At 38.5% G+C, this 21,092-nt stretch overlaps 1 protein-coding gene across 23 annotated transcripts in view; it reads right to left on the bottom strand.

Annotated features, from left to right (window-relative positions):
• Positions 1–21,092, bottom strand: part of TCF12 (transcription factor 12) — a 194,452-nt gene that overhangs the window by 70,089 nt on the left and 103,271 nt on the right. The window contains exons 1-2 of one of the 23 annotated variants that reach the window (XM_086849014.1): positions 12,697–12,893; positions 11,131–11,202 (exon numbers count right to left, since the gene is read on the bottom strand). The exons of 21 other annotated variants lie outside the window; for them this stretch is intronic. The gene's annotated coding sequence lies outside the window, so the exon portion shown is untranslated. Of the gene's footprint in view, positions 1–11,130; positions 11,203–12,696; positions 12,894–21,092 lie in introns of those variants that run through there. One more of the 23 variants, XM_086849016.1, reaches the window with a different exon arrangement.

Below are 21,092 nucleotides of genomic sequence, written 5' to 3'. Positions count from 1 at the left end.
TCAGATTTTTACATGTCTGCATTTAACACACTCAAACAACGCTACAGTAATAGATGACCTAGATACCTAATTAAATTCCTTTTGTAACCAGTCAGATACCATAAAATATTCCTGCTCAGTATGTTGAAATACAAAAGGCAAAGTCTGTTTTCATTTCCATTATCAACAAGAAAAGGTAGAGAGACATTTTTAGACATTTCTCCTTCCTACATGAAACTAACACTTAACTGGTATCCATCTTAGACAACGAATATACAGAGAAATAAAATAAAACATATGAAAAGTAAACAAAAATTTCATTCAAAACAGTAAAACTCACACCAACCTTAAACCATGGCTGATTCATTCAGCTCTAGACACTCACCCCTAAATCCTTAAAAATCTTTTTGTTTAATGCACAGATCAGCAGGTACAAAACTCAAGCAATACAACTGGGCAAGAGAGCGAAACAGTTTTGTGCATAATAACTGCAATCTTTGTGTGTAGGTAGCGCAGAGAACGCGGTGCCTCGTGCAGAGTGGCTGCCTTCTGATGTTGCTGCCTGAGGTCACAAGGCATTAGCAATGGGTTTGCCAGCTCCAGAAAAACTACTCAGTGCTGCATTTGTTAGGTATGTCAAAAAATGGCATGTTTGTATATGAAAACTCAGTGTGCAAGTTCTCCAGTAGAGCTCAGAAGTTTAGCAATCAACACTGTGAAAAAAGTCTTGAATAGAAGCCCACTGAACAATGCCAAGCATCAGACACTCATCAAGTTTGTGTATAACAGAAAACACCAAGTGCATGTGCCTGCCCTAATTACGGCACAGGACTCAGAAAAACCCTGTACCACCACTCAGAATCTTATCCAAAGGCAAGCATTAATTAACCAGATCTACCCGTTTGAAAATGAATGCTATCTCACCCAACTAGGCATTCCCTTTGCAAATGATGTGCGTGTTATCCTGCCCTAAAAGAAGAAAAAGTAGCCTTTCTTTCACATTCCAATTTCAGTGATAAATAGCTCCATGTTACTGCAATTGCACTTCAAGAATAGGACTTCCTTTGCTTTTTCTGATTTTTCTCTCTTACTACCAAAAGTCCCCTAAATATAATTTCATAAGAGGAAAATCTGAAGTATGCTTATTGTTCATTTTAAAAGTGGATCTTTTGTAAGCAGGGAGGAAGAGGAAGTCTGAATCTCTTGGAACAATATCTCTGCAAGATTATTATCGTGATAGCTACCAATGGTCAACAATAGCTTGCTTGAAAAATGGCAGCTCTGCCGTAACAAAGGGAGAAAAAAAAGTTAACATTTTTCTGCTGAAGCAATTTGCCTCCAAAAACTATCAAGCACCAAGCAAATAAAATACCTAGCATGCAAAATTATAAGTAGTAGGATGAATCATGCTGTTCATATTAAACCAGACTCAGCATTTTCTTTCCAGAAAATGAGAATCTCATATCACATGATAAACAACTTTGACTGAAGTATGCAGTATTCCAGGCAGGCTTTAAAACAAATATTTGTACAAGAGTCAATTACAGAGGCTAGAAAAATTATGATTTAAATTATGGTTTGTGTAGTAAGCAAGAAATTGTTAGATAAGAATGCATAAAATCATGTTATTTAAATGTTATAATTTTTCAAGTACGGCAGATTCATATTAGAGGAGAAAGGCTTACTCCAACAGCCCAATCTACAGTAAATTTGCTTCCAAGAAGTGACCAGGAAGAGTCAAAGCTTTCTGATTCTGAAGTGCCTAAATATTTATCAAAAATTAGCTGGAGCAAATTAACATTTAACCTATGTTCAAAAGCCTTAGCTTTTCAATGAAGAGTTTGGAAAACAACCCAGAATCAACTATGAGAGGGTGCCTTTCACTGATAGTCCCAAACACATTCCCAGCGCAAGGACTTAGCACTGTCAAACTTGCAGTAGTGGCACAATGTTAAAGGTACACATTTCTTAAACACCAAAACCAAACAGACACACACTAGCATTGAGCCTACACTCAAGTCCTGCTCCTGGTTCCCTCTCAAACTATGGAGCTGCGCTGGAGCAGTGTCAGCAGCTGGATCTCCACATTAGCACAGCACAAGGATGGGACAGAGGTGAGGGACCCTGGGCACCATCACAGCACATTGCTGGAGTCCAGTGAAGCCTCTGAAGCTTAAGTGATAAAAGACCAAGGTTTCCCAGATTGTGCTGTCTGGCCATATCACAGGACAGCCTCAGTACAGATGTCAAACTGCCCTTTGTTATCTCAACCATCCTCAGCTGCTCCAGTCTAAGCACAAAGCCATTCTCACTATTTAAACCCTTGTTGGCTAATGCCACAGGTAATGTTTACTTATCAATAAAAGCAGAAATTACTTAGCAATACTTCACAAGTACTGGAAAGGTGTGTGATGTCAAGTTTGAGAAGAAGACACTTCCTCACAGATGGCTCACAGACAGGTAGGTCCCATCCATACACACTCTCTGAACAATGCATGAGCAGTCTCTAGCATCCAATAAAGTTCATAGACATGGTCAAATATATCAAAGCAGAATGCCTTTGGTCGTTTTCAGTTTATGAAATATCTTTCCTATTTATCCATACCTTCTACAGATAGACAGAAGAGCATAAAAATGTAGAGGCTACAGCAAAACCCAAAATTACTGAAGTCCCAGCGCTTATGAGAATACAAACTTGAAAAATACAATGAGACTGAGAGCCAAAGCAGACCCTGAAATGACTTGCAGGCTTACCCCACAAGATTTGCAGCTGAGTCTGTTATGCCCCCTCAGGTCTTGTCTCAGTCAGTGTCCACTACACACAGATAGCAAGAGTCTCTTTTGCACTGCAGCTGGAAATTCAGAAACACTAACACTCAGCATTTCAGGGACATAAGGAAACTCACTGTGGCACCCAACATTAATTAGAAGAAGGAGAGGAAAATACACTGTAAATGACAAAATCCTTATTGAACACTTTCATTTGCACAGGTTTGTGCAGAGATGGAGGGAAGGTGCAGACATCAGCTGGGAAGGTAAAGCAGATACCCAGATGAAGTTTATTTTGTCTTTGGATCTGATTTTATTTTCACACAATAGTTAGATTTTTAAAAGCAAAATCTATGCCTTGCTTACTAAGCAGCACCATGGAAAACTTTTCTTCAGGTTACATCCTAGTGGCTCTATATACCAGAGCTGTGTATTCCAAGATTTGGAATAAAGCAGTAGACATTTATAAACAATTCAGTTGATTATATGCAAAAATTTTACATTTGCACAGGTCAATTCACAAGACATTTGATTTTTTTAATAACTTAGAATTAATGTTTTTTATGGGGCCTTGGGATGTTTTTATCAGGAAAAATTTCAAGGACCTAGTCACCACCCAACAGGCTTAAAGTTCAGGGACTATGGAGTTAACATAAACCCAACCAAGAAAATCCCACTAAGCATTTTGAACCACAAATATTTCCCAACTGCATAAATTTAAAACCTTGACACATTCTCTACCAATTCAAACATTTAGTAAATAATTTTTTTTCTCTTGCAATCACTTGTCTAAATGTGATATGCTCACAACTTAATATAGCCTTTGAATACCACAGGAGGAATTGTCTTCCACGACACATCCATACGTGTAACAGCTGTGCAGCCTAAAAACTCTGAGCACAGAACGAACTGAAACAGCAAGATGCAAAGTGATAGTGAGCTGAAAACAGCACTGCATTAACTCGCTTGAAGACTACTTCAGTCAATGTGCTATAAATGCCTGCCAGAATTAAACAGCCTTTTCCCACTGCTTCTAGATAATGCTTGGCTTATGAGAAGATGACAGAACGCTCAAAAAATTATTTCAATTCCCACAGAATTAACCCTTTACAGACTGAAGATCTTTCTGTGCATTGCTAAGGATTTGTTTGGTTGGCAATATGGAAAGCAGCAAGATCTTGTAATGAAGCAATGTTTATCATCCAGTATGAATGCTATAGTGACCACAGCTGGCAGCTGCTCTGTATGTCAGACATGAAGTATGTCTGCCCTACTTGTACAGAGAATCCGCTTTAAGTGAATACCGAAGCATGTTTTTACAGTTCCTAAACATCATTTCTTCAATGATAACACTTTAAACTGGTCCCTACAGGCAGCCTACCCAAAAATCAGTTTATAAGCATTGTTGACAAGTTTGAGAATTTATTTTTCTTTTCAAGTTATTAAACTGGTATTGGTAATTCAGCTAGAAATCAATTATTAGACTGCTTTCTCCCCTTCCATATCCAGCAAAGAATGTGTCTTTATTGCCCACAGAATGAATACATTCAAATATTTTTTCACATGCAGATCCAATGTAACAAGGAACAATCTGCACAAGCTACACTGACAGGGACATACAAAAGATGCAAGAAAAACCTTCAGCAAAGTAGATATTTTTCTATTAATCAATATTGCTTTCCAAATTACCATGAGATAGAAACTACACAAAGTTTCTAGAATAAGATTCTTATAGGTCCACTCTTTATTTTTAAAAATTTTGTTGGAATTAAAAATTCTTATTCAGCTATTATTCAGCACAGTGAAAAAATATTATGTTTGATTAAAACACAAATCGACCTCTGCTCCTAGGACTTGGTGTTTTGCCTTCTTTGAGGCAAGACTGACACATGCAGCCATAAAAAAATTTACTACATATCTATGCATTTTCCACAGCAGCATAGGAATAATTTCTTCCTTTTCTACTGCTATCTAGCCTACTCATTAATAGAGGCTGTCACAGTTTTAGTATCTTCTCTCTAGCATTTTAAAGATCTATAATGCACACGTGTATATTTTGTGAATACACATAAAAATACGACATACATTTTTCTTTATGATACTTGAGACCAGAACTCCTGTAAATGAAACAGAGATCTGGAGCAACACAATTTGAAGAAATAGCTTAAAACAAATGACCTCCTATTCTCTTCATGACAATGTTTAAGTATTATTGGCTGATGTGTGCCAAGCATGCTGCTGGCTGCACGAAGGATGTTTAACAAGCCAGTGCCAACAAGTGCAGCTGCTGGACTTGCAGCACCCTCCTCCTGTTCATTCCAAGCCAAATTACTCACTCAGCTATGAACAATGAAGCAGCAACACAGAAAAACGCCAAGTGCAAGTGAGATTAGTGATAAACTACAGGATCCCTACAGAGGTCAGTGATTAGCAGGCCCCCAGTCGTAATCACTTTCCTAACCTAACCTTTATCTCAGCACTCGCTCCATCTTAGCTCAGTCTTCTGACTGCAAGCAGCTTCTCCAATCAATATCCCTCCAAGTCTTGCAAACTCATCCACACTCTCACACCTTTTAATAAAGCAGTCAAAACCTACACAATACGGAATGTCTGCAAACTTGTAGGACACATTTTTAACCTTAAATTTAATTAGTAATAAATACACAGTAAAATCCTATTACTGGAAAAATTTTAATCAAGTAACAGAAGAAAAACTGCAAACATATATAGCCAGAAATGCCATGCCCAAGTGTAGATGAGCAATGCAGTCTATACAGCTCATCATAAAAATGGTATGTACAGACTGGGACTAGTGAAAAAATGCTGGAGTTTTTTTCCTCATACTGTGACATCATGTGAGACAAATTTTCCCAGACAGCAGAAGTAAATGTTTTAGCAAAACTTGGGTTTAACACTGCAGATTTGCTCCCTCCTCCTTTTTTCGGCCAAAGTTTTGAAAGACTGGGATCCTACAAAACTAATGATTGTCAAGAAGTAAAAAATTATGACTTTGAATGAGATTTATGGGATTTAACAGTCCAATCTCAGGTCTGCCAGGAATCTCCTAGGATTCTCCATGCCATAAATTCTCATTTGTATGAAGACAGCATCATACTTCTGTTATCTAACCCAATTACTTATTTGGATCGAGAACTACTTTTCACATCCAAATAACACAAAACATGGAAATTCTGAAGCTGGAATTACCTGTAATCAACTTCCCATTATTACTTTTGCAATTTAGGAACAAATACCGAATTACTGCTTTTGTTGACATTTGCACAAGATGATCTGGGAAAAAAAAATTCCTTCTGCTTCCCAAAGATTAAAAAGATCAGAAATTTTTATACCTACTGTTGTGTTGGCATTTGCAGATGTCTTTCACTGTGAAAATTCTACTGATTGAACCAACCAGGCAATAAATCTCAGAGTATATTTACAAAGATGTTAAACACAGAAGTCAAGGGATTTCTCACAACTTCTTTAACACAATATTTTTTTAAAAAATAATGTCAGTGTGTGAAGAGGTATTAAAGAACCTGCTTCTCAAAGATATGCCTTTGACACTTCCATCCCATTGATTTGTAAGTACATCTAAGAAAAGATGGAGTATTTTGTCAGTTTGCAGATCACTGCACAGATCTTGTGCTATAAAAACAATTTATTAATGTTCTTATGTACTTCATATACACAGGAGGTAAGGGTGGACTAAATTCCACATTATATTTGGATTGACCCTATGAACTTGTAATTTATATGCTCATGTCAAACTAAGAACATTTCTATTCCAACAGAGGCTGATCCATGAGGGCTCCTTTCTCAGTACTATTCCTGTCCTTCCACTTCGCAGGCTTACACTGAGCTGAATAACAAATCAAATGTTTGCAAGGCTAAAAGGCACTGAAGTCGCTGGCAGGAAGAATGCACAGCAGTGACTGAGGGAAGAGGGAGGACAAACCTGAAGAAAGAACTTTCTTCTCTTCCTCCCCCAAGCATATGTGGGCAAGTATCTGCAAACTAAATAATTCCTGAGTAGCTGTTTCATGTAGTTTCAAATCCTCCACTACTATGTCTACCCCAGGCTAACCTTACCATTAACAATGTTAACACTCTATTAACTCATTATGTGTGTTGCACACAGAGGGAACACCTGGCGAGAAACAGATTTAAAATATACTAAAAATGAGGGAAATCAGGGATATCGAATATCCAGAAAACAATAACCCAAGTGAGTTTGCATATGAACACACAGCTATTCCCCACTGGTGGCATTGTCATACACATTTACTTACCTCACCTATCCATTCCATATTTTTCTGGAGTATCCAAGTGTCCTCACTTTGTCAATTAAAATATTTCTCCTTTTGCCATTTTCCCCACCTCATCCCCAAGGGATTTAGCTCAAGTTCTTAAGTAACTAACCAAGCTCCTACTTATAGTTAACTTGAAAAGCATCCCTTGCTCTCCTGGTGGAATTTGTCCCAGATCTAAGGACAAAAATTACTTTGAACATCAATTACATTCTTAAGTCTAAAGTCAAGAGGATTTTTTAATTGGAAATGAATAGAGAATCCATACTTTACAACAAAATGCTACACCTGTTTCCAATTAAAAGATTATTTTGGTGAGACTACTTACTACAAATTACTAGATTACTTCATATATATATATATATATGTATATTTTGCGGGTATCTACAGCTTCTCTTACTATCCAAGATCTATTAATTCTCATTAAATGTGAAAAGTCAGCTTGTCAACAAAGAAAGATTTCCCCCTTCCCCATTTTGTGTATAAACACAGGCACAAACACAACAAACATTTATAACCATCTTCCACAGGGCAACTGGCAAATGCATACAATGGTCCTCTGTTGTACAACCCTTTTGATGGTTTTTATTTGAATGAGTTGCATAACTTTTTCTAACTTCATCCTTCACGGACATCTCAGTTGGAGAGACAGAGGTTTACAAAACAGGCCAAACTGTTGCCTCCAGACTAGTTGTAGCTGCTAGACTAAAGGAAGAGAAAAAAAAACAAACAGAAAAAAACAACCCCAAACAAAAAACTACAACCAAACAAAAAACCCTGCCAAACCACCCAAAGAATCAAACAACACAGAAAAACAACACAGAAAACCAAACCCCAAACACACATTAGATGTTAAAACACCTTTTGGAAGACAAAACAACATGTTAACTGTTTTCTGAGTATTACTTCTTCTAGAAATAATTCCCATAGGTACCACAGAATAATCAAGTTAGCTGTTAAAACAGGAGGGGAAATCCTCAGGAGAGGGTACCTGCAAAGAGCCATCTCCTGGTTAGGGGCTGGAAACTCCTGACTGCTCACATGCATTATATGAAGGCACATCAAGCCAAAAGAATGTGAAACAAAATCCCATAAAGAATTAGACAGTCTAGATTAATGCAGATTACTTAAAAAAGGTAAGAGCTTAAAACAGGTGTTCTTATTTTAGTACAAAAGCAGTATTTACAGTACAGAACTTTAGAAAAATGTCCAAAAATTGAAAGCAATCTTCTCAAGCCCTGAACCACTGACAATAACTACACAAGAGAACATCACTGTCTGCAGAAATGTAATCTGGTATTGGAGCTACACTGAGAACAAACTTCTAACTGCCTACTGAAAAAACACTCAAAGCATACAGACCTCTCTAAACCATCCCTCATCTGCAGGCACCTCACATCTCCATGTTTTTATGAAAACAAATACCTCACTGCCCCTCAAGGATGAATATTGGAGATTTAAGTCACAGAGTATTTATAAGAGATCATAACAGGTGTGGGAATGCAACTGAAGAAACATTAAGGATAATAACCCAAGTCCACACATAGTCAAGGTGATCATAACTCTCAGCTTTAAAAACACCATGGAACATGGGGAGCTGCTCAATGAACTAAAGACTAAAACTTCATATATCAATAAATACTACCTCTATGCTTGGCTACACATGCCTTACAGAGGCTTTAAATGACCTAAAGCAGGTAAGGAAAACACTTTTCCTCAGCATGTTAAGAACAAAAGGAATGCAAAAAGAACAAAAAAAAAATTGCAATATTGATAATTATTTTATATAAATGATGACATGAATAAGAATGTTAAAATACTTTCAACAGCAAGGAGAATGTAAAAGCAATTGCTAATGTTCTGCACATCTGCAACAGCAGGTCGAGGTAACCTGACTCCAAAAGGATTTTTTAATTTTTTAAAAATATTTATAAACCAAGGGGTTCTCTCAGACATTAAGGCTGGTTTTTACTAAGTCTTAGAGTATTCATAAAGTGCAAGATCTTTAAAAGAAAGCTCATTTTGTACAATATTTAAAATAAGTCAATAAGATTATACAAAGAATTTATTCCTCTGATATCAAATCATAAATAATGACATCACTAAAATGGAATTTTATTAATAATGGATTAGTAGGCTAATGGTAATGCTCTTAAATCTGATTTTTTGGGAAAGGTGTGTTTTTTTCACTGTGAGGTGGCACAGTACACTATCAATGTACCTGAGTTTTGTAAGCTATGTGCATTGATAACCTGATTGACAATAAATGGATACATTTTGAAAGAATTATTTAAAGGAATAACCTTGTTACTCTATTAAAATAATAATGCATTAAGGGAGTGAAAGGCTCCAGATAATGTTTTAAATGCAACTGGAAGCATCAATATGACTCAAACCTTGCCCCTAAATTTAGTGTTTTCTGCCTTTTTTTTTTCTTTTTTTCTTCTTTTTTATTTTGTCAATCTAAATGTGTTGCTGGAAATTCAGAGCTTGCTGGCAGATTGAAACAAATGAAGATAAGTCAGTGGAATGCTCTGAACTGCACTTAAGGAAGCAAACAGCCTCTTATTCAGCCACGTGCAGAAGGATGCCTGCAGGACTGAGACAAGGCCCTGCAGCCTGGAACTGCATTTACCCTTCAGGAGGAGGGTAGAAACCATAGGAACTTTCCAGGTTCCTCCATTATCCCAACCTCTCCTGTTGGCCTGCCTCAGGACCTCTGCAAAAGGCATTCTGGCCTTGGCAAATCCCATCCCACCCCACAGGGAACCTCCTGAGGCGTTGGCTGGAAAAGGCCAAATATCCACCTTGGTGTTAGGGATATGTGGTTATCTCACCTGAAAGTATTGCAGAGTGAAAATCCTCCTTCTAAGCCTAAACAGTATTAATGAGTGAAAGTAAAACCACATGGGCTTTGTATCTTTTTATCTATTTTACCTGCTTGTACTTCAACTCTCTGGACTATAGAACAGGTACTGTGCAGCTTGCATGTTGTTGTGGAGCCTTTTATACACAAACAAGAATTAATTTCAAAGACACTTCTGATTTCATACCTAGCTGTTATCTCCGCTGTAAGCTTTCAGCTACATATTAGCTTTTGATATCAAACAGTCATAAACACTTATAAAACACTTTTCTTGATCCTGATCTGAGTAACTCATCTAAGTCTCAGCATCTGAAGAACCTATTTTACGTCTCATCCAGTTTTTTCAACTAAAATTTATCTTTTGACCTCTCTCCCTTCATCTATAGGTCTGTTATTACTAACTGTTATTACAGTATATATGGAACATTTCTTGCTTAATATCTTTATCAGCCTGGATGAAAACACAGAACACACCCTAAAAGAGTTTGCACAGACCCCAGTTTTAGAGATGCAGTTAGTATACTTGAAGGCAGGACCATCATTCAGAGGAACAGAAACAATCTAGGGGATTGGGCCAACAAGAGCCTCATAAAATTCAACCAAAACAAATGCAAAGTTCTGCACCTGGCATGGAGCAGCCCCTTGCAGCAGCACAGGTTGGGGTCTGGAAGGGGCAGTAGCAGGTGAGACAGCATGGGCAGGGCAGTGACCATCCACGTCTGCTCAGCATGCCTTACAGCAGATCAAAAATATTGCTCCTAATTTCCAAACCCCCAATTAAAACAAAACAAAACCTCACCAGCCCACAAACACCAACAGCCCAACCAACCCTAAGCTAAAGAGCAATAAACAGAAAGAATCCCACTGCTTTCACTGGATGCAAGGGTTCCTGTCTTTTAACTAGTATCACATCCATTCCAGAATCCTCGATTCTGAAATCCTGCAACTGGCAATTCTCTCCCCAGCTTCCATCAGGTTAAATTACTTCCAATTTCTTCAGCTTCCTTTTGCAATGACTTCATGTATCTATTTTTCTGCATTGGTTTCTCTTTACCTCTTACATTTACTTTTCCTTCAACACCAAAATTTAGCAAAATAAGTTTAAGTTTTCCAATTGAACTGAATTAATTCCCTTAATTATTCGTTACATACTGGCTCTGCAAAAATGCTCATGCATCTAAAAACCCACACACCGCTGTTCCATACCTCTTTCCTTCTTTGCCCATGAGAGCACTCTCTTGGATATCCAGACTCTGCAATGAGTTTCTGATTTGCACTCTGCTGTACAAAACAGTAAATGGTACTGAATGATGATCAAAACTATCCTTTGAGCAAGCCATTTGAAGAAGAATTGTAAAAAGGATTAAGACTGATATTGAAATATCTGGGTTTCTCCATTTCTTTAAATTAAAATTCCATAGTAAAGTAAAACACAGAATCATTGTAGGAGTTCCATGCCACAGTTGTATCTTGAAACTTTCACTTCCTCTGTGTTTATTTCATTCACACATATATCCTAATTTAAAAAACCAAAGTAGTACTGAGGTCATTTAAATTGCTGCACTTTTACTTCTAGGGTTATATTCACAAAGTCTATTTTAAGAACTGCTTTGGAAGCAACTGATGTTTTATGCAGTGAACTGCTATTTTCCCAGATGAATAGAATATCCATTCTTTGGCTCACAGTTTCCATGACACTAAAAACAAAACATTCATCGGCACCAGCTCAGTGTTTGATGGTAAATGCAGCTGCAGCTCACAACAGCTTGCAGTGTACCTCAGCCTGCCCCAGCTGAACAGAGGCACTGTATTTCCCCAACGCAATTTCATTGTTTTACAGACAAGCCTTTTCTCGCCAAACTCAAACATTTCAAATCCTGCTGCTGTTCTGTCTTGAAATGAAAAGTTACTCAATTCTGTAAGTAATGATACTAACGCTAAGTCTTCCAAATTACCGAACAAAGTACATAACCAGAAACACAGCTTCGGTAACAGTAGCATCTGCCCCTACAGATAAAAAAAAATTTTGGCCAAAGAATTTCAAAGTTTGCTCCTGGATACAATTCCAACTCACTTGCTTCAAGTAAGCTGATGAAAAAAAATTATGGGGGCAATTTAAAAACTGGTAAATGGAGAAAAGTCACATGGCAGTCCAGAGACAAGGGATGGCACTGAGCTTTCAGAGCTCCCCATAGAGGAGCATTAAAGTGTGCACATCTCTTTAGAACATACAGTCCTCTGTTTTAGGGCAAGATGCAAGACTTCCACTTGCTAATAATTTAATCCTGCCCCATATTAACTAACTTTTCATCTGTTTGACATCCAGTTTAGGTACACAGTCACTCCCCTTTTCACACTGATCAGCACACCACTGTTAAACGAGCACTGAGACTTAATCACATTGGTTTGATTCTAAAGGTCCCGTCGAAAACAGGACCTAATCAACACTCTACATTTATTAGGAGTAGGTTTAGGCACGAATTCCATAAAGCAACTATGCACATATGTCCTTCCAAGTATACAAATGGACCAAATTCCGCAGGGACTGCTCATATGAGCTCCACACTCAGGAAACTGCCAGAGGACTGCAGGCAGATCTGACAAAGGGAAGCACATCATCTCAGCCAACTCTGAACGTAGCTCTTAAGAAATTCTGTCCAAACTGGAAATATTGAACAAGCACTAAGTTAATAATAACCCGTTTGCTACTTAACGGAGCTGCTATTTTAAGCTAGAAATTAATTTCCAGTTTTGCTATAAAATACAGTCCACCTTCTCTAAAGGCAGAAACAAAGTGGTGGCTGGCAGCACGCCGTGTTCGGAGCAGAGGGGAGCCAGCAGCGCCGTGTCGCTGTGACAATCCTGTCCAGGCGTGCCGATCCCGTCCCTCCCCCGGTGCCGATCCCGTCCCTCCCCCGGTGCCGATCCCGTCCCTCCCCCGGTGCCGATCCCGTCCCTCCCCCGGTGCCGATCCCGTTCCCCCCCCGGTGCCGATCCCGTCCCTCCCCCGGTGCCGATCCCGTGTCCCTCCCCCGGTGCCGATCCCGTCCCTCCCCCGGTGCCGATCCCGTTCCCCCCCCGGTGCCGATCCCGTTCCCCCCCCGGTGCCGATCCCGTTCCCCCACCCCCGGTGCCGATCCCGTCCCTCCCCCGGTGCCGATCCCGTTCCCCCCCCGGTGCCGATCCCGTCCCTCCCCCGGTGCCGATCCCGTTCCCCCCCCGGTGCCGATCCCGTTCCCCCACCCCCGGTGCCGATCCCGTCCCTCCCCCGGTGCCGATCCCGTTCCCCCCCGGCCGCGTTCCCGCTCCCCGCGGCGCGGGCGCTGCCGTGCGCAGAGCGCCCCCTGGCGGCCGCGGGGCTGCAGCGCCCCGGGAGCGGCGCACGGGAACGGCACCGCCAGGCGCTGCCCCGCTGCGGCGCGCTCCGAGACTCCCCTTCCCACACGGGCCTTCAAAGTACGGCTCGGAAAGAAAAACTGTAATCCAGAGGCTGCAGCGATATTTAGTAATAAATCATTAGCGAAACAAAAATTAAATCATTGCTCTTTATACCCAAACCATTGACTTCAACTTGAGATTCAGCAGACCCTTCAGGATCAAAGAGTGTTACAGCAGCTTACTGGCAGAGGCCGGTGGAATTCACTTTCAAGCATTACTCTTAATAAATTTCTATTGATGGCCTTTCTACTGACAACTTACTGGACTTTTATCACATCCTTGCACTAAGCCATTAACAAGACTGGATCAGTGCACTCCCCACAGGCCACTACAGATTACAAGATCAGAAAAAAAGTGAAGCTTGCTTTTTTAGCTTTTCCAGGACCCAAATAAGAAACATACACACAGAGTGCAACATTCTTACTGCCAACACAGGACTTTCACCTTCACAGAACTCTAGTGACTGGAATATAATCTATGTTGCAAGTAGTCATCATTGTAACCTAGGAAGAAAATTTTGCAAATATCTTTTGCAAACAGAGTCCTGCAGAAGTTCTTCAGTGCATCGGTAAATGCTGATACAGGACACAAATGCTATTTCAACATTTCAATTTTATTAAGTGTTTGCTGAGGGTTTGACTCCTTTTTTCCTTCTGAAGCTTAAAAGAAGACAAGAAGTCCAGGAGCTGGCAGAAATACTCATCTCCCCTTACAGTTCCTGGAAAGAATTTTCTTATCTATAGATTTAAATTCTTCAAGTTTATTGCAGCACTGGTGTACATTTCCCTATCCTAGTGTTTCCCAAACAGCAGACAATAAATTGAAGATCCACCATCTGATTGGTATATTAGAGATGATGTTTTTGGTCCTTTACATAAAATACACTGCCAGTTTTATTTTGAAAAATATGTTTTTCATGAAGAAAATGTTGAAGATAAATCCCTATGTTTTCCTGACACTATCTTTTTGTAGCTGTAGTGGCAGCAGCAAATAAGGGACTTCATAGGAAGAATACAAGCAACAGTGTCTAAGTCCATAGTAAAATCCCACCTGTTTGTGATTATCACACACACAGCCAGGCATGCAGGGGGAAGATGAATGAACATAGAGAAGCTTTTTCAAGTATAATTTGCAGCATGAAAACCTGAAAAAAACCCCACATCTTAAGCTAACACACATTCTTCATAGGTCAATAGTTAGTGATCCTTTTTACTGCTCCCTTCTCAAATGCAGATACTTTATAGCTGTTTACTTTCTGAAACTTTGGATAATGTCTAAAGATCCTAAATAGTAATATCAACCTATTGAGTCAGTAACAGGGGAGAAGACTGGACAGACAAACAGCATCTATTATAATCACTACCAGCATCTCTCTTGCCCAACCATGAGCCATGTCTTGTCCATCTGCTCAGGTATTTAAATTCTTGTTCAAGAGATAATTGTAAAAAATTAATAAATTCTCATCCATTTGAAAGTGGTTTAAAAAAATAGAAATTACAGCAGCTATATTGGATACAGAAGGTCAAAATTCAGAGTCTCAAAAAAATAGTGTTTTAAAAGAATTTCCAAAAATGATAGCTAAAAGATGTCTGCTTTTCAGATAGCAAAGCACCCAATTTTATTTGAAGTATAACTCAATCACAAGTGCACAGGAATGCTGAAGCCATGTCATGTAGCTCTATTTGAAATCCTAAATATGGATTTATGACCCTGATCCTTCAAACAGCTACATACGTGCTTAACAGGATTATGGGTTTTAAGTCTCTTAGATGCAGAAGTATTTGTAAAATTAGGACTTACCTTGGGCATGAAGATCAGGAGGACACATTAGATATATACTGACTTCTGTTACATTTGTAAGATGTTTGGACATTTCCTATTATATCAGATAAACACTGAAGCAAAATTATTTCAGCAGTATTTTCTTTGCATGTATCACAAAAAGCTTAGAAGGATTATTGTTTTCCTAAAAGAAAACAGGGTACTATTGGAGCATTACCAAAGCACCGGAACACTAATTAAATGGTCACTTCGCTTATGACAAAAACAGCCTTTAAGTAAAAATCAGAGATATGTTTTAAATAGCTTTTTTCACACTATCCTAGAACATTATGTATTTCTAGAACAGGAGCTATACTGAAATATTCTGAAAAGAGAAAGCACTTGAGATACTATTTCATCAATTGTGTGCATGTGTGTATAAGTAACAACACTTCACCTATGCACGTTTCCATGTATCCAAAACACTTCAGCTACATATATGCTAAGGTTTTTCTTCCCTGAATAAGACCCATTCTTTACTACTTTTTAATTCTTTTTTTAAGTCTTTTTTTTTTTTTTTTTTTTTTTTCCAATTACAGGCAGGAAATAAAAAGAAACGCAACTCTTTTATGTAAAGTAAATCCATCTGGATGTTTGCTGCATCCTATATTATAAACTTGTGATCCCCAACCAGAATGAGTTATAGTGAAGCTGCAGGCAAAATTGTCTCCATATACCACAATCCATTATCCCTGTCAAGTTAATGTTCCATGTTGAGCCATATGGCGTGGGTACACACTCAACAAAGGAAATTCCTTAAACTTGTTATAATCAGCACTTACAGTCATCCAAAAAAACTGACATAAACAGCTTTATTGTGTTTTGTGCATTTCAGATGATATCCATGACAAAAAGAGGAAGCTTCAGGGGGAGGGGAGGAAAAAAAAAGAAAAAAAAAAAAAGAGGGAGGAGGCAGCAAAGTTGCAATAATAAAAAGGGAGGGGAAGAGACAGACACTGTACATTTCATAATTACACAATTTTCCTTAGCAAGTGATTTTCAATTACAATAAAGCTCAAGACTCCTGACACTGATACAGTGTGCCAGATTAAGAAGAGACAAAAAAACCCCAAAAACCCTATATCAATACTTCATTTTCAATGCAAATAATATATTCTATAGTTTCAAAGTGCCTGACTCATGCAAAAGATTATCAATTAAAAAAAAAAAAAGTGAATAATTTTCAGTTTTCCTGACTTTGAAAAGAAGGTTTGCCTTCAGTTGTTATACAATTATCAAGAATTTAACAATCCTTCATTAGCAATATGGCAATTTAAGTAAATATCTTTCTATGCATTAAGTGTAGGTCACAGATGAATTAAGGACTCCCAGAAGCCTCTGCTACCTGGCACAACCCATCACATCAAGCCTAAGTCAAGGTACAAGTAGAGCAGAACTTCATTCCAGCCCCCGCAGTGACAACAATAAAACGCTGAGAAAACACACTATCAAATACTGAACTCAGCATCAATTTCTGTTAATTACAGCCTTGTCAGCAACGTGATTATTCAAACAGCTCATGCAAATGTTAATGAGTCCTTATTTGCATATTTATTTTTTCCTTTGTTGAAATGTCATTGATTATTACATTCTACAATGATGAATGCTGCTGATGATGTGCTCTGATATGTAATTAGTCATTAAGTGGAATGAATAGATCAATTATGAAAAAGGAGTGAGATTAAGAAATATCAAACAAGACCGCCCAATGTAACCATAGAATTTTTTTTAAAGGAACTAAAATAATTTCTTGGCATTTAAAGTGCAACATCAGTAGTTTTCAATAAATAAACTACTACTTTCCTGAGGTTAAATAAGATCTTCCACATGCACTGCTACTTGGGTAATCTAATTACAATAGCAGAGCGCTTTTGTAAAATCAGTACGAAATCTGCAGTGCCAGATAGGTTTTGGGGTTCGGTCGCTGTATCCTGTCCCTCCTCCAGTTTGGTTTTTTTTTTAGAAAAGCTGCTCATGATCCCCCCAGCTCTGATCTCTGAGCAGGACTGAGAGCAGCGCTTGCAGCAGCCTCACTTTGTTCACAAGGCGAAGGCGAGCGCTGCCTTTTGCAACCGCCTGCTCCGACTCCCCAGCCAGCACTCGCGGCTTGCGGATGAAGGGGAAATGGGAGAGAAGAGGAAGGAAGGAAAAAAAAAAAAAACCTAACAAAAAAAACACATTACTGCAGACCAGATGGGAACATTCCACATGACCAAACCAATCAATCACCTCGGTGGGGCGCAGGTGCAACACAGCCGTGTAGCAACACACCATTTCACAGTCTATCGGGCACAAACACATGGTCACCAATCAATGGCACCCCCAGGACCTGGGGGGGAGGCTCTCTCGAGCCTTACTGGTCCATGCCTGATGACTTCATAATCACACATCATTTCATTCACTGGAGGATACAAACCAGCATTCTAATAACCTTCCCCCGAAACCGGTCATGTTGTGCATATTAATAGAGTGCCGGGTAGAGCTCAACCACCGGCTCCACGCTGCAATTCGAGCAGAGCCTGCAAGAAGGAAACAACCTGAAGCTAAGAACTTCTGCCCGAGGAAGGAGTCGGCTCAGACCCAGATCAATGGCGACATTATTCATTTTGCCAAAATAAACTCCGCACAACGCTCGCACCTTTCACCAAGCGACCCTTGAACAATAGCAAGCAAGCAGAGATAAAGGACAAAGCAGGATGAAAAATCAATGAAAGAACGTGCTGCTGGACCTGGTGATATGCAAGACAAAATTCTGAAACAAACAGGAACGCCGGTAACAACAACAAAAAAAAGAAAAACTATTTAAAAATTATTTAAATAGCTTACCAATGCTTTCAGGGAAAGAAATAATTTTATTTCTTTTAGGCCAAGTATCACAGATTAGTCTTAAAACAAGCAGATAAAAAAGTACACAATGCGATGTGATCCCAACACACCGAGACTTGGATCAGAGCACTAGCTGCCTTTGACTAGTTTGCAAAAAAGGTCAATTGTAAATGTTAATTTATGTTTGTGTTATTGATGACTCAGGAGTATAATAAACATTATGGACATAAGGATATAGTGACATTTTTGCCAGAGCATACAACACTATACTGTTAAGTATTTGCACTGTTAAAAAGATACTCGGGAAACAAATGCGATAAGAAGTACATCTTCTCTTGGAATTACATTATGCCTTGGGGCCAAAAGTCAAATGAGTTGCAACTGAAGTGTAAAAGACTAAACAAACTACTAATACACACATACAATGTTTAGAATGCTCTAAGTGCCTAGGTAGGTAGGACTCCACCATTTTGTACCAAAGAGCTTAGTTTTATTTATGTATTTCTTAAACTGATTACATGAGGAGCAGACACCTCTAAATTTTACAGTTAAAAATTATGCAAATGTAGCATCTACTGAACCAACTCAGTTTTGCTTTTGAGCATAAATCACTGAGAACTTGAAAAAATAAATATGTGGGCATGATAAGAGTACAGTTCTTAGGTTGCACTCTGAAGCACTACATGTTGCTTTAGGTCGATGACAATTCCTCCTAGCCTATCTGGGAGGCTACACAAAGGAACTACAGCATAATTTAATTCATTAATACAAAGAGGAGGGAAAATAATGTCAGAAGCAAAAAGCACACTTTTTTTCTAGTTAGCATCCAGATAATTTGGTGATTTGTGGTGCTGCAGGCCTTCTAATCTTCTTTCCTTGACTTCCTCCCTTCCCTATTACAAAGATCTCAAGGAAACGTACAGAAGTATTTATATTTTGTTAACAGAGCCACAAGACCAAATCCAAGTCCTGTAATCCAAAAACTACACACAATAAAAAGGTGGCACACTTGGTGTTAGACAGAAGAGCATGGAAGGGTTAAAGAATAAGCATGAGAATTATCAAAGGAATACTCACATCCTTTTGCAAAATTATGTTGGCCAGCAGCAGAGGAAGTGTTCTCCCTCATTAGAATACAAAAATCATTAATCAATAAATTATTAAATTAAGGGCCTGATGACTGGTACTATTCTGGGCACTTACAGAATGCTAATTACTGCAGTGTTTGGGGAATCTACAGTGTTAAAATCAGAATTTCTTCTTGAATAAGATCCATTTTTTAGATTAAATTTAGCTCCTTTTATTTTGAAAGCTCTTGAAAAGGAATGAAAATGTCATATAATGAATTAAGTACTAATATTCACTACACTTCATATGCAACACTGGCTATGCTACAGACTTGACATCTCTTAAGAGCCAAAAAAAACCTAACAGCTGGTGACATCCCAAATGGAAAGTGCTGGGAGGAGTTTGACAAAGAATCTTGTCCAAAATCGAAGTGCCTCCGTACAGCTGACCCTTACCTGGAAACATGAAGCAAGATAGAGAACACAGGGGCTCATGTCTCCAGGTCCATCTGAGTGAGCATCTGTGCTAAAATTCCATCTGAGTGAAGCCAAAAGCCCAGGGAACTCTGGTGGGCAGCATGAACCAGCCACTAAACCTCTTCTGGTCCTCAGACAAAACCCAGCCTCTCATTGACCAGGACAGAAAAGCAATGGGGCTTTGCTTGCACTTGCTTGTGACATAATTACACCTTAAAAAGGCTCAGCTTTCATGGGAACTAGAGCACAGTAGGATTAAGATTTATCAAAGAAACAAAAGAAAGGGTATTCCAAGATGGCAAAAGGTGGTACTGCTTGTGAGCAGGGGATTTCTACAAAAAACAGGATGAAATGCACCAGACACACACTTCAGTGAACTTCTGAGAAGAGTTCTAAAAAGTGCATGGCACAGGTATCAGGGACCTAATTATTTTATAAGTTACATAGGCTGGAAGGACATCAAGATGAACATTAACAGATTTTAATCAGTTTGTTGAAATCAGTGAAGGTATCATGACAAGAGTAACACAAATTTTAATCCATAAAGAAGACAATACCTAATTCCTGAAGCATTTTCTACAGCAAAGGACTCCACTGAAGATTTACTTATATTACAATTCTTATCCCCAAAATATACAGAAGCAAAGTTATCAATAAAAAATTATACATAATTCACAAGTATATAGTGTATAAATAAGCAAATTTATCTTACAAAAAGTAGCTTTGATTGATTCAGTCACTAAAAATTAGACAAACACCACTGTTTGGAAAGAGGAAGTTAGAAGTTAATGAGTTAAGTGATAAAAAAACCAAAACAACCTCATCAGTGCATTATCTTGAAATGGATTTCTGTAAGAACTACTCGCAGCATGAAAAATAAAGCAAAATTAATATTTACAATAAACATAAGCAAGAATGTGTTAACGTTTATGACAGTTGATAGCTAAGACTGAAAGAGTTTTGTAATTTCTTGAGTGAAAATGGTTAAATGACAGGGAGACAATGCAAATGTTACCCTAACAAGACACACACATTTGCCCAATATTAAAAGAAGCCTTAAAAAATTCACTCAATGAATGAAATTAAAACCAAAAGCACAGCTCAAATTAGGACTATACTTCCCTCCACAAAAGTAATTCTTAAAAGCATTCAAATCCAAAGAAAATCTTCAGTGCTACTAAGAATTTTCTTTAACTACTACAGAAACAGTCAAACCCAGCTACAGTGAATGTTTTGAAGTTTAGATACTGCCTAACTGCTCCCTTCTATCTAATCAACTATAGTGACGCTACTCAGCTTTATCCAGGGTCAACAAAAATGATTCATTTTGTGTTCTGCCTAACTGGACTCCTTATGATCAGCTGTTAGCGTCAAGCTGTCTGATTTCCATTCAGGCTTCACAGCTGGATTCATCATAAAAAAAAGAATATTAAACCTTGGGCAAGCATAGCTGGCTTTGACTTCCAAATAAGCATTTTTCTAACTAATCATGATGTACTTTCAGGTATTAAAAAAGACATTCATTCCAATACAATTTTT

This window comes from Cyanistes caeruleus, chromosome 13 (assembly GCF_971803275.1).
Source record: "Cyanistes caeruleus chromosome 13, bCyaCae1.hap1.1, whole genome shotgun sequence".
Classification (NCBI taxonomy): Eukaryota; Metazoa; Chordata; class Aves; order Passeriformes; family Paridae; genus Cyanistes; species Cyanistes caeruleus.
This window is presented reverse-complemented; position numbering and strand designations above follow the sequence as displayed.